This window comes from Solanum pennellii, chromosome 12, assembly GCF_001406875.1.
Source record: "Solanum pennellii chromosome 12, SPENNV200".
Classification (NCBI taxonomy): Eukaryota; Viridiplantae; Streptophyta; class Magnoliopsida; order Solanales; family Solanaceae; genus Solanum; species Solanum pennellii.
The window spans coordinates 45,993,937-46,003,519 of NC_028648.1; the positions used below are offsets into that span (position 1 = coordinate 45,993,937).

General features: G+C 37.7%; 1 pseudogene; it reads right to left on the reverse strand.

Annotated features, from left to right (window-relative positions):
- The window catches only part of LOC107006283, a 7,828-nt pseudogene extending 7,381 nt beyond the window's left edge, over positions 1-447 (reverse strand).
- Between the last annotated feature and the right edge of the window lie 9,136 nt (positions 448-9,583).

The following is a 9,583-nucleotide window of genomic DNA, read 5'->3' on the forward strand; positions in this document are numbered from 1 at the left end:
CCCTTTTTTTTTTCATTTTATGCTTTCCAAGGAAGTAATTGATTGAACAATAGTAATAATAGATTGAAGTTAAGTCTAAATTATTTTCCTCGTGGGAACGATCCCAACCTCACTAGTTGGGTTATTTACTTGACACGGCCGCTTTACTTCTTATTTGAGAAGTAAGTTTGAGCGTATCATGTCTGCATAGGACCATGCGAAAATATCCTTATTCTCTATGAGATACTCAGTATACTCTTTCTTGACTTCTTTTGTCATATGGATGCTTACTCGGGTTTCTTGTATCACCTCTGCATTTCCCAAATTCACCACTTCTGTCTCTACCAAGTTTGGATTGGGTTTTTCTTCGAATTCCTCAACCCTTTTGATTAACTCCTCAGGAACCTCATTGTCTTCGACTTCTTCTAAGTCATTAATGTTAAGTTGAGCAGTCTCATTGTATGCCATAGTCTCAGATTCAACATTTTTAAAGTGAATTTTGTTGGTGAGAAAAAAAATAGCGAACAATTAAATATAAGGCAAAAATGGGGAAAAGAACTTTATTAATAAAGATTTGAAAATTTCATAAGTTCTCATTTGAAAGCAATACAGGGGATGGGAATCGAAACGTTTATTAAAAACTCTTTTTATTTGAATTAAAACTTGATAGAAAACATCTTCCAAGGCTACCCAGATGCTCGACGAGGTCTGGATGGAGTCGAGTTCCAGTTGCTGAAGCTCATCTTTGCTTCCTTGCTTCCACTAGGGCCCTTTTTCTCCTCCTCGTTCATCACGACGTTGCAAACATTCCCCTCTTCTTTGGTTAGCGACAACCCCTTCAAGTCGTCTGAGATCTCATCAATAATGCCTCCCATGAAACCTGCTGATCGAAATGATTGATGCAATGGCGGTATGGGTTTCTTCAATGTATAGTAGTACCCATCTCTAAATGGTTGCCAATCGAGCCATTCTTCGGTAGTGTACTTATATCCCAAGCCAAAAGTGGTGGAATGTCGAACAGGCTGTATATGTTCGACTATCCCTTGCAATTCAGCCCCCAAACCTTTCCCAAGCTCGAAACCGAACCAGGCCATCATATCTATGATTTTTTGGTTGAACCAAGGTTGCAACTCAATATTACCAACAAGTTCCACTGTATGGTACATTTCACCATCCATATGCTTTCTTCCTTCAATCGTGTATATAGGATGCCCTTTTTCTCCATGGACTACAACCTCTTCGTAATCCCATTCAAACTTCAGGCATTGGTGAAGAGTAGATAGGACCGCTCCAGCCATAAAAATCCATGGACAACCCAACAATAAGCTGTATGATGAAGGTGTGTCCCAGATTTGGAAAGCTATGGCGAAAGTGACAGGACCAATGAGAATGTCCAAGGTTATCTCCCCAATAGTGCCTCTCTGAGAGCCGTCAAATGCCCTCACATTCATCTTCCATGTCTGAATTTTTGCACTATCCACGCCCAGCCTCGTCGGTGTGCTCAGAGGGCAAATGTTTAAACCTGAACCTGCATCAACTAATCCTTTGTTTATCACCTTATCCTGATACTGAACCGAAATGTACATAGCTTTATTGTGGGTTGTTCCTTCGAGTGGCATCTCATCTTTGTGAAAACATATTTTCTAAGCCTCAAAGACCTGCCCCACCATTTGGGCTACCTCACCATGAGTGATGTTAGATGGGACATAAGCTTCACCAAGGATCTTCAGGAGGGCATTTCGATGAGTTTCGGCATATTGCAGTAATGCCAGAATTGATATTTGGGATGGGGTTTTACTCAGCTGCTCAATGACAGAGTATTCTTTAGCTTGAACCTTTTTCCAAATACCCTGATCTTTAAGCTCTACAACTGGTGCTTTGGATTTGCTAGAGCTTCCCTGAACCAAATTTTCAAAGGTGTAAATTCTTCCAGATCTGGTGAGCCCTGTTGCAACATCTGTCTCTTCCACTATCGTTTCTCTTTTGTTCTAATCCCAAGGTATAACATGTGTATCACATTGTATTGGGGAAGATGCCCTATAGACAGTGAACGGTGGTCTGGCTGCAACAACTTCTACTTCAAATGGGGCGAGTCCTTGCACTATTATCGGTGCTTGGGCGGTGGTAGACATGGCTTCTTCTGTTTTGAGGGTCCAGATAGATTCTTCCCAATCCCAGACATCACTCGCTTCCACCATGTTGACTTGATGGTTAGGAAAAGGATTATTCGCAACATTCGGTGTAGGATCCTTGAGTTGGATGGTTTTTGTATCAATCAACATTTGAACCTTATCCTTGAGGGCTCTGCAAACTTCAGTGGTGTGACCCTTCATCCCAAAATGGTAGGCACAGACCTTGTTAGGGTCGTACCATTTTGCGCGAGCATCCACAGGTAATGCAGGAATTGGGGAGACGTACCCAACCTGTTTCAATCTTTCATAAAGTTGTGTTATGGGTTCAGCCAAAGGGGTATAAATTTTTGTAGGTCTTATTTCATAGGGAGGTCTGTTTCGGTAATTTGGTGTCTGAGTGGGTGGTGGAGTTTGGAAGTGTGTTGGTTGAACATTATAGACAGGATATGAGGCATGCAAATATTGAGGGGGAGTGTTTTGGTAATATATAGGCATGGCTTGGGGAGATATAGGGGGTAGAGCTGAGGGATGTTCAGGGTATGAGGTGTGAGGGTATGGGGATGGTGGTGGGTTTGTTGTCTTGTGCCTCAAAGGGGTCTTGATTCCATGAGCCATCATTACAGAACCTGTTTTCTTTCAATTTTCTGTCATTCCACCAAATTGCAGAGCCTTCTTGGTTGCTTGTAAAGCCTCCAAGTTGATGATAGTCCCATTCTTTATGCCTTCTTCAATTCTTTCGCCTAGTTTGATGATTTCAGCGAAACTCTTTTCAGCCACCAGCATCATTCGGTCATAGTATTGTGGTTCCTGGGCACAGATGAAGTAGTCTTTCATCTGAGATTCCTCCATAGGGGTCTGGCCCTAGCCGCTTCAGACCTCCATCTTATGGCATATTCTCTGAAGGATTCACTTGGTTTCTTCTTCAAATTTTGAATGTAAAACCAATCAGGTGCATTTTCTATATTAAAACCAAACCTATTCATGAAATCAGTTGTCATATCAACCCACTCTACCCATTTTCGCGAGTCTTGCTCAATATACCATGTTAGGGCCTCCCCAGTAAGACTCCTCATAAACAACTTCATGAGTAGCCTCTCGTCTCTTCCCACCCCTACAAGTTTGTCACAATACATTCGTAGGTGGGCTTTGGGATCCCCAATTCCATTGAACATCTCAAATTTTGGAAGCTTGTATCCTTCGGGCAGTTCTACATCAGGGTGCATGCACAGATCCTCATAGCTCAATCCTCCTAACCTCTTGTTTCCTTCAACATGATGTACCCTATTGGTCAAGCTGTCTAATCTCTCAGTCAGGTTTTTATTAGAATGTCCTTTTGGTGGGACTCTGATTCATGGAGGTCATGGGTCAGAGGGGCAGTTTCCACGTATATTGGATTGAGGTTGTTGTTTCCAAGAGTATATGGGAGATTTGCGTTTGGGGTTGTTTCTGGGAAGGTTGGTTTGGTTTGTTGGTAATAGTGGTGGAATGGAACTTGGGTATTTTGGGCGTGGGGTGGCGGAAAGGTATTTGGACGAGTGGGTTCAGGTCGAGATATATTGATTGGAGGATTGTTTGGCATGGTTGTTTGGTTAGTGTGAGGAAGATTGTCTATGTTTTTCTCCAAATTGGGTTCCAAGAGAGATAGACAGCTTGGCCAAATCGCGCATGTGGGCTACCTCTTGTTCCAATTCTAGAATCTTGCGCTCAAGTCTTAGGACAAGATCATTTTGAAGTTGTCCTTCCTCAGAAGATTCTACTCTTTCATTGGTGCTGCTGTCGTCAACAATTTTACCTTTATCTTCGGAGCTTGCTCTTTGAGAAGAAGGAGAAGGAGGGTCCCTTTTGATCGTGTCTGTGCCAGGATGAAGGACAGATCAACCTTGGGAAATGGGAAAACAGTAGAATCAACAGAAAAGAGTTAGGGGGTTAGGATAATATCATAATAACACATGTTGTTTTGAGATAAATGCCTTAAATGCACGGGACATCGTTGAGCCAGAGGTAGGACTAAGCGACACATAAGTGATGCATAATAATTAATTCAAGCCTTATTCGCCAATTTGGAGTTTAGAGTTAGACAATAAAACAACTTTCAATTATTGAAATAATTTCTATTCATTACATCAATCTAGAGATAACTAAAGGGCTAGGGATAACATATGGGGAATAAAGAGAGAAGAAAAAAAAACTTCAATTATGTTGTTCTCCAATGTTAGGCACGATCTGCTTCCTCATTTCTGGGGTAATGTCATAATCGGTGCTAAGAAAGTTGCGAGCCCATCTTCTCTCCTTTTCATCGCCAAAACCAGGAAGACCTCCTTCGCTCAAATCTCTATGCTCTGCATCTTCTAAAAGCCATACATAATATTCAGGTGTGCAAAAGGGTCGGTGATCTTGAACATCGATAGTTATCACATTCTCCCATCTTCACAGTATAGTGTTCACTTGCGGTAATTCTGACCCAAAGTCATATCCATAGTGGCTCATGTGGGATCGCAGAGGTATCATTTGGATCTGTCCGAATTGTCGAAGGACTCGAAGTGGTGCGTATGGTTGCACACCATTCAAATTGATAAGCTCGATGAAGTAAAGTTCATTTCCTCTTATGATGGTACGCCGTGTCTTCAACCAATAATACCTCCATTGGATTTCAACGGCTTAGCACTCCTTTAGGTATGTGAACCAGTCCTCCGTTCCCACAGGGGAGATGAAATATTTCATCCTTAGGTGATGGTTGATAATTTTGTTCCCCATAGTCCCTCTAACAATGTCTACTTTATTAGCTCTGTTGTAGAAATGTTCGACGGCCCAAAGTTGCAGCAGAAAGTTGCATCCCTCAAAGTATCTTTTGCCTTTGGGGCATGCAGTTAAGGCTCTTAGAATTTCTCCAAGTATCATGGGGACTAAGGTCTTCCCACCTCGAGCCAACGTATGAACCACGTAACACAAGCCGGTGTGAATCTTTCCTCTTTCTTTAGGAAAAACCAATGAGCCTCATAGGGCGACGACGAATGCATTAAGACGATATCTTTCCCATTTTGCAGAAGAGCAAGCAAATTCTCTGTGAAAGTTTTGATGACCTTCCTCATCCCCAAAGCGTGGATATAAGAACTCTAAAGAAATCCAACCTTCTTTCAGACAAAGTAGACTTGGATTATGACACATGCCCATTTGCTTCAGAAAAGATCTTGGACTTGGCTTGTGTGGAACAATCATTTCCCGCTCTTTGTATGCGAGACCCAGGAATCCTCCAACCTCTTCGATTGTTGGGGTTAGCTCAAAATCCTTGAATTTTAAGACTAACCTCTCAGTGTCACAGAATTTCAACAATGCCTTGCTTAAGTGACGGTCTGACTCTACGGAGATCAAAGCAGTGAGGCCGCCTAACAGTTCATTTACTTCTAAATCTCGATTTTTTTTGAATATCTTCCCACCAAGTCTTCAAAATGGGATTAACTTTGACCACCATTTGCGTGTTGGGAAAATGAGGGTGAGCCATGACTCTGCAAACAAAGTAACAAACGACTTCTAAACTCCATTTTGACAACGTTGGCTTGATTTAATTATTATGATCACGTTGACACATAAATATGCAATTTGTCTAAGGGTATTGGGGCCCTTTAGACGAGAGGGTGGCTACTAATTATGTGGATTGACAGCAATGGCCAAACCACCTAGGGTTTATGCAGCATGTATGACCTAACCAGGACTTATAAGAGTTGGCTTGACACGGACTTGGAAGGGATTCTATGCGAGAGGCTCGTGGCTTCGCGGTAGTAAAACTATCCGTTACGTCCATGCATATGCCGACTCTCTATAATGGGTATTTGAATAGAATTGGAGTAGTTGTGAGAGGTGCAAAGGCACAACATCACGAGAACAAAATAAAAAAAGAAAGAGGGTCCCAATTGGGGGAAGTATGAGCGGAATGACAATTATCAAAGCAATAAACACTTAGCATTTAAATTGGAAAACGGTAACCTATAGGCAGTTTATAAACAATAAATAGATAAATAAACATGAATAAATAAAGGAATTTAAACATATCTAGATATTAAAAATCACGCAAATAAGGAAAGAGGGTATGGGATTAAACATGTAATTAAGCAAATAAGGTAAAAGAAAAGAGGTGAAACATGGTAATAAACAATTAAGGAAAAGGGAAAGGGGTGGAACATGGAGAGAAGACGGTAAATAAAGCAACAAAATAAACTAAACATGGTAAGCACCAAATAATGAAATGACCAAAAATGAAGTAAACCCCACATAAGTAAGCACGAAACACGTAATGGTAAGAACCTAATATCCCCCGCGGAGTCGCCATTCTGTCGCGCCCCAGTTTTTCGCAAAAATGGGATTTGTGCACGACCTAACAACTCTTTTGGAATTTTGAGTTTTAAGGAGTCGCCACCTAACGAATTAAGGCGTGTTAGGGCACCTATCTAACCTAACTAAGTCTAGCTAAGGTCAACGAGCCAGAGATCAGGGTAAGGGTTCAAATTACCTCGAGGGGAAGGTTTTAGGCATCGCTCGAGGTCCACAAATGTGGGTTCCGACCATATCTCATACAATCTATGTGAGGGTTACAAGTAGCAATTAAGGTCACTTCATTATTAGTTTATTTTAAGCTTGCTAAGTGATAACAAATATAAAATAATTAAGAGTATTTTATTTTTAATTAATTAATTTAGATATGCAAGGCTAGGTGATAGCAATAAATAAACAAACAAACTCATTTTTATTTATTTGACATACGCGACTATGTTATAAACAAAATTTACAAATATTAAGCAATTAATATGTGCGAAAGTAAAGTTTGAAAATTGAGCAAGTTTTGAATAGGAATTTTTATTTAAAAAAATGTTTGTTTCTTTATAGGGGTGATGCCACGATATTGTTGATCGCGCTCCTCCACCATAAAAACAATTTTGATTTGAGGCCGGTCTTAGAAAAAATAACAATAGTTTATATTTTGAAAACGATTTAAAAGATTTAGTTTGCATATAGGCACATAAATATTTACATACACATAATTCCCTTTGAAATTCATGGGTAGGTGGTACTTCCGGAGACGCGTCGGTTTAATTTAAAAATTGGAACTAGACCTCGTAGTTCCTTTGAATTTCCCACTAACGATAGGTTAGGAGATAGTTCTTATAATTTATTTTTTAAAAATAAACAATGTCATAATCAATCCAAAGTTTTAAAGGAGGATTGAACAATGACTTTTAAAAAAAAGTTGCAAAACATTGTAAGAAGAAAAACTAGTAGAACATTAATATAGTAAATTTATTAAATGCAAAGATTTTACTATGAAATGTATTCAAAAGCCAAGTAATTTGTTAAATGCATGAAATGATTTTAATTTAATATCATTATTATTTTAAGAAAACAACATATTGCCTCATAAGTGCAGAAATCTTCAAAAGGTCAAACTAATAATATTAACTAATTTAAAAGGGGGGCAAAATATGCACAACAGATTTTATTGGAGTGGGTATGTTAAAAATTTATTTATAAACCTATAAATATGATTTCTAGGTGTTCCAAGCGGAGTAACACATATAGGCATGATTTTGTAAATCTAAATGATATGAACATTTTAATCCTTAGGCATGGTTTCTACGCGATAAGAAAATGAAAAGTTATAACATATTTTTAACATCTAGTAACCTACTAGATTATTACGATTTGATTTTAATACGAAATTTAGTGGAATCTAGTTATTTTTAAAACTTATTATCAAGCAAAGCATCAAGCATGTTGAAAATTGGTTCGATTACAACACCTACAAACAATAATTCTAGGTGGTTAAAGATTTTTAAAAAAATAGAATAAACTTATAGGCATGATTTTTAACTTTTAAAAATACAATGGACAAGTAGCATGTGTCCCTTAGACGATCCCCCAAATAAATTTATATATGAGAGCTTTAGAGTTATACAAATGTTACAAAATTCAAATAAATAAAATAAGAAGAATATAGATTCAAATATATGAATTAAACAAATAAATCTTTCTTCATGGCTAATCTTCAACTTGAACTTCAAGTTTGAAACCTGTCAAAGCAATCAAATAACTACACAAGTAATCACATTTATTTAGTCAAGATGAGACAATATGCAATTATTTAATGATGAATTATACATATAGAAAAGAATAGACAATAGCTTACACAGATGTGTGAATGCAAAGATAATATAAATGCTAAGAATATTAACCAGTTTAAGCAAGAGATGGTAGCAATGAAAAATTGATCCAACTTTTACTCGAACAAAATCAAAGTAGAAAAGTAGCGAAGAAGAACACTTGAATGCTTACCGGAATCTTAATGTATTTTAAGAGTAGCAAGAGAGCAATGAGAGAATGAGGAGTGATGAGAGAACTTGTGATTGAGAGGGAATGTGAGTGTGTGAATAATGAAGGGAGGGAGTCTTATTTATATAGCAAATAGGAGGAAACAAATAAGGAAAAGAACTATTTAAAGGAACCAATTAAATATACTGTTTTCCTTGTTTTAAAGAGTAGCTAAATCAGCAAATTAATTATTTTTTACCAAATTTAAGCAAGTAAGATAAAAATATGAAGAGTAATATATTTTTCCTTAAATAAAGAAGAACCAAATTATAGACACATTTATTTTATTTATTTATTACCTAAATCAATCAAATCCAATTACCAAAATAAGAAGGAAAAAAAACTAAAGTAAGCAATCAGTATCACTTTCAATTAAGGTAAGCCAATTAAACATTCTCACAAAAAAAAATTTAACAACTTACCTGTTAATTCAAAGACGTGCCATAAATATACCATCAAATCATATCAATTTAAGCACAAGTAAAGCAAGAATAACAGTAATACTAATTCACAGCTAAAATATTCAAATCAACAATTAAAGGATTATTATGGATTGGTATATTTACCTTTTTTAAGGAGCAATTAAGATGAAGTCCGTACATAGAATCACGTAAATACTTCAATAATCAAAAAAATGAAACTCACAGGCATGGATTTGAACATGTCATAACATGCATTTTGACTAAAAATCTTAACGCAAAGACCACCATAGAAACAAGTGAGTTCTAATTTAGATAGAGAAATCACAACCTAGACTTGCTTTTCAATAGAAAGTATCAGTACGATGACATTACGATGCTGGAATAAATCACAAACTTTAAAACCAAGAACAAAGTGTTGAAATAAATAGAATAACATTTACCTGGACGGATCTGTTGAAAGATCCGTCTTTCATATGCATAAAACATTGAAATGGTTGCTGGAATGCGTTGTTCCTCCTCGATAGTTTCTGCTACTGCTGGTAGCTCGTGACTGCTTGTCACGACCCAAAACCGGGCCGCGACTGGCACCCACACTTACCCTCCTATGTGAGCGAACCAACCAATCTAAACCCTAACATTTCAATTTAATATCAACAGAAAGTAATGCGGAAGACTTAAACTCATTAATAAAAA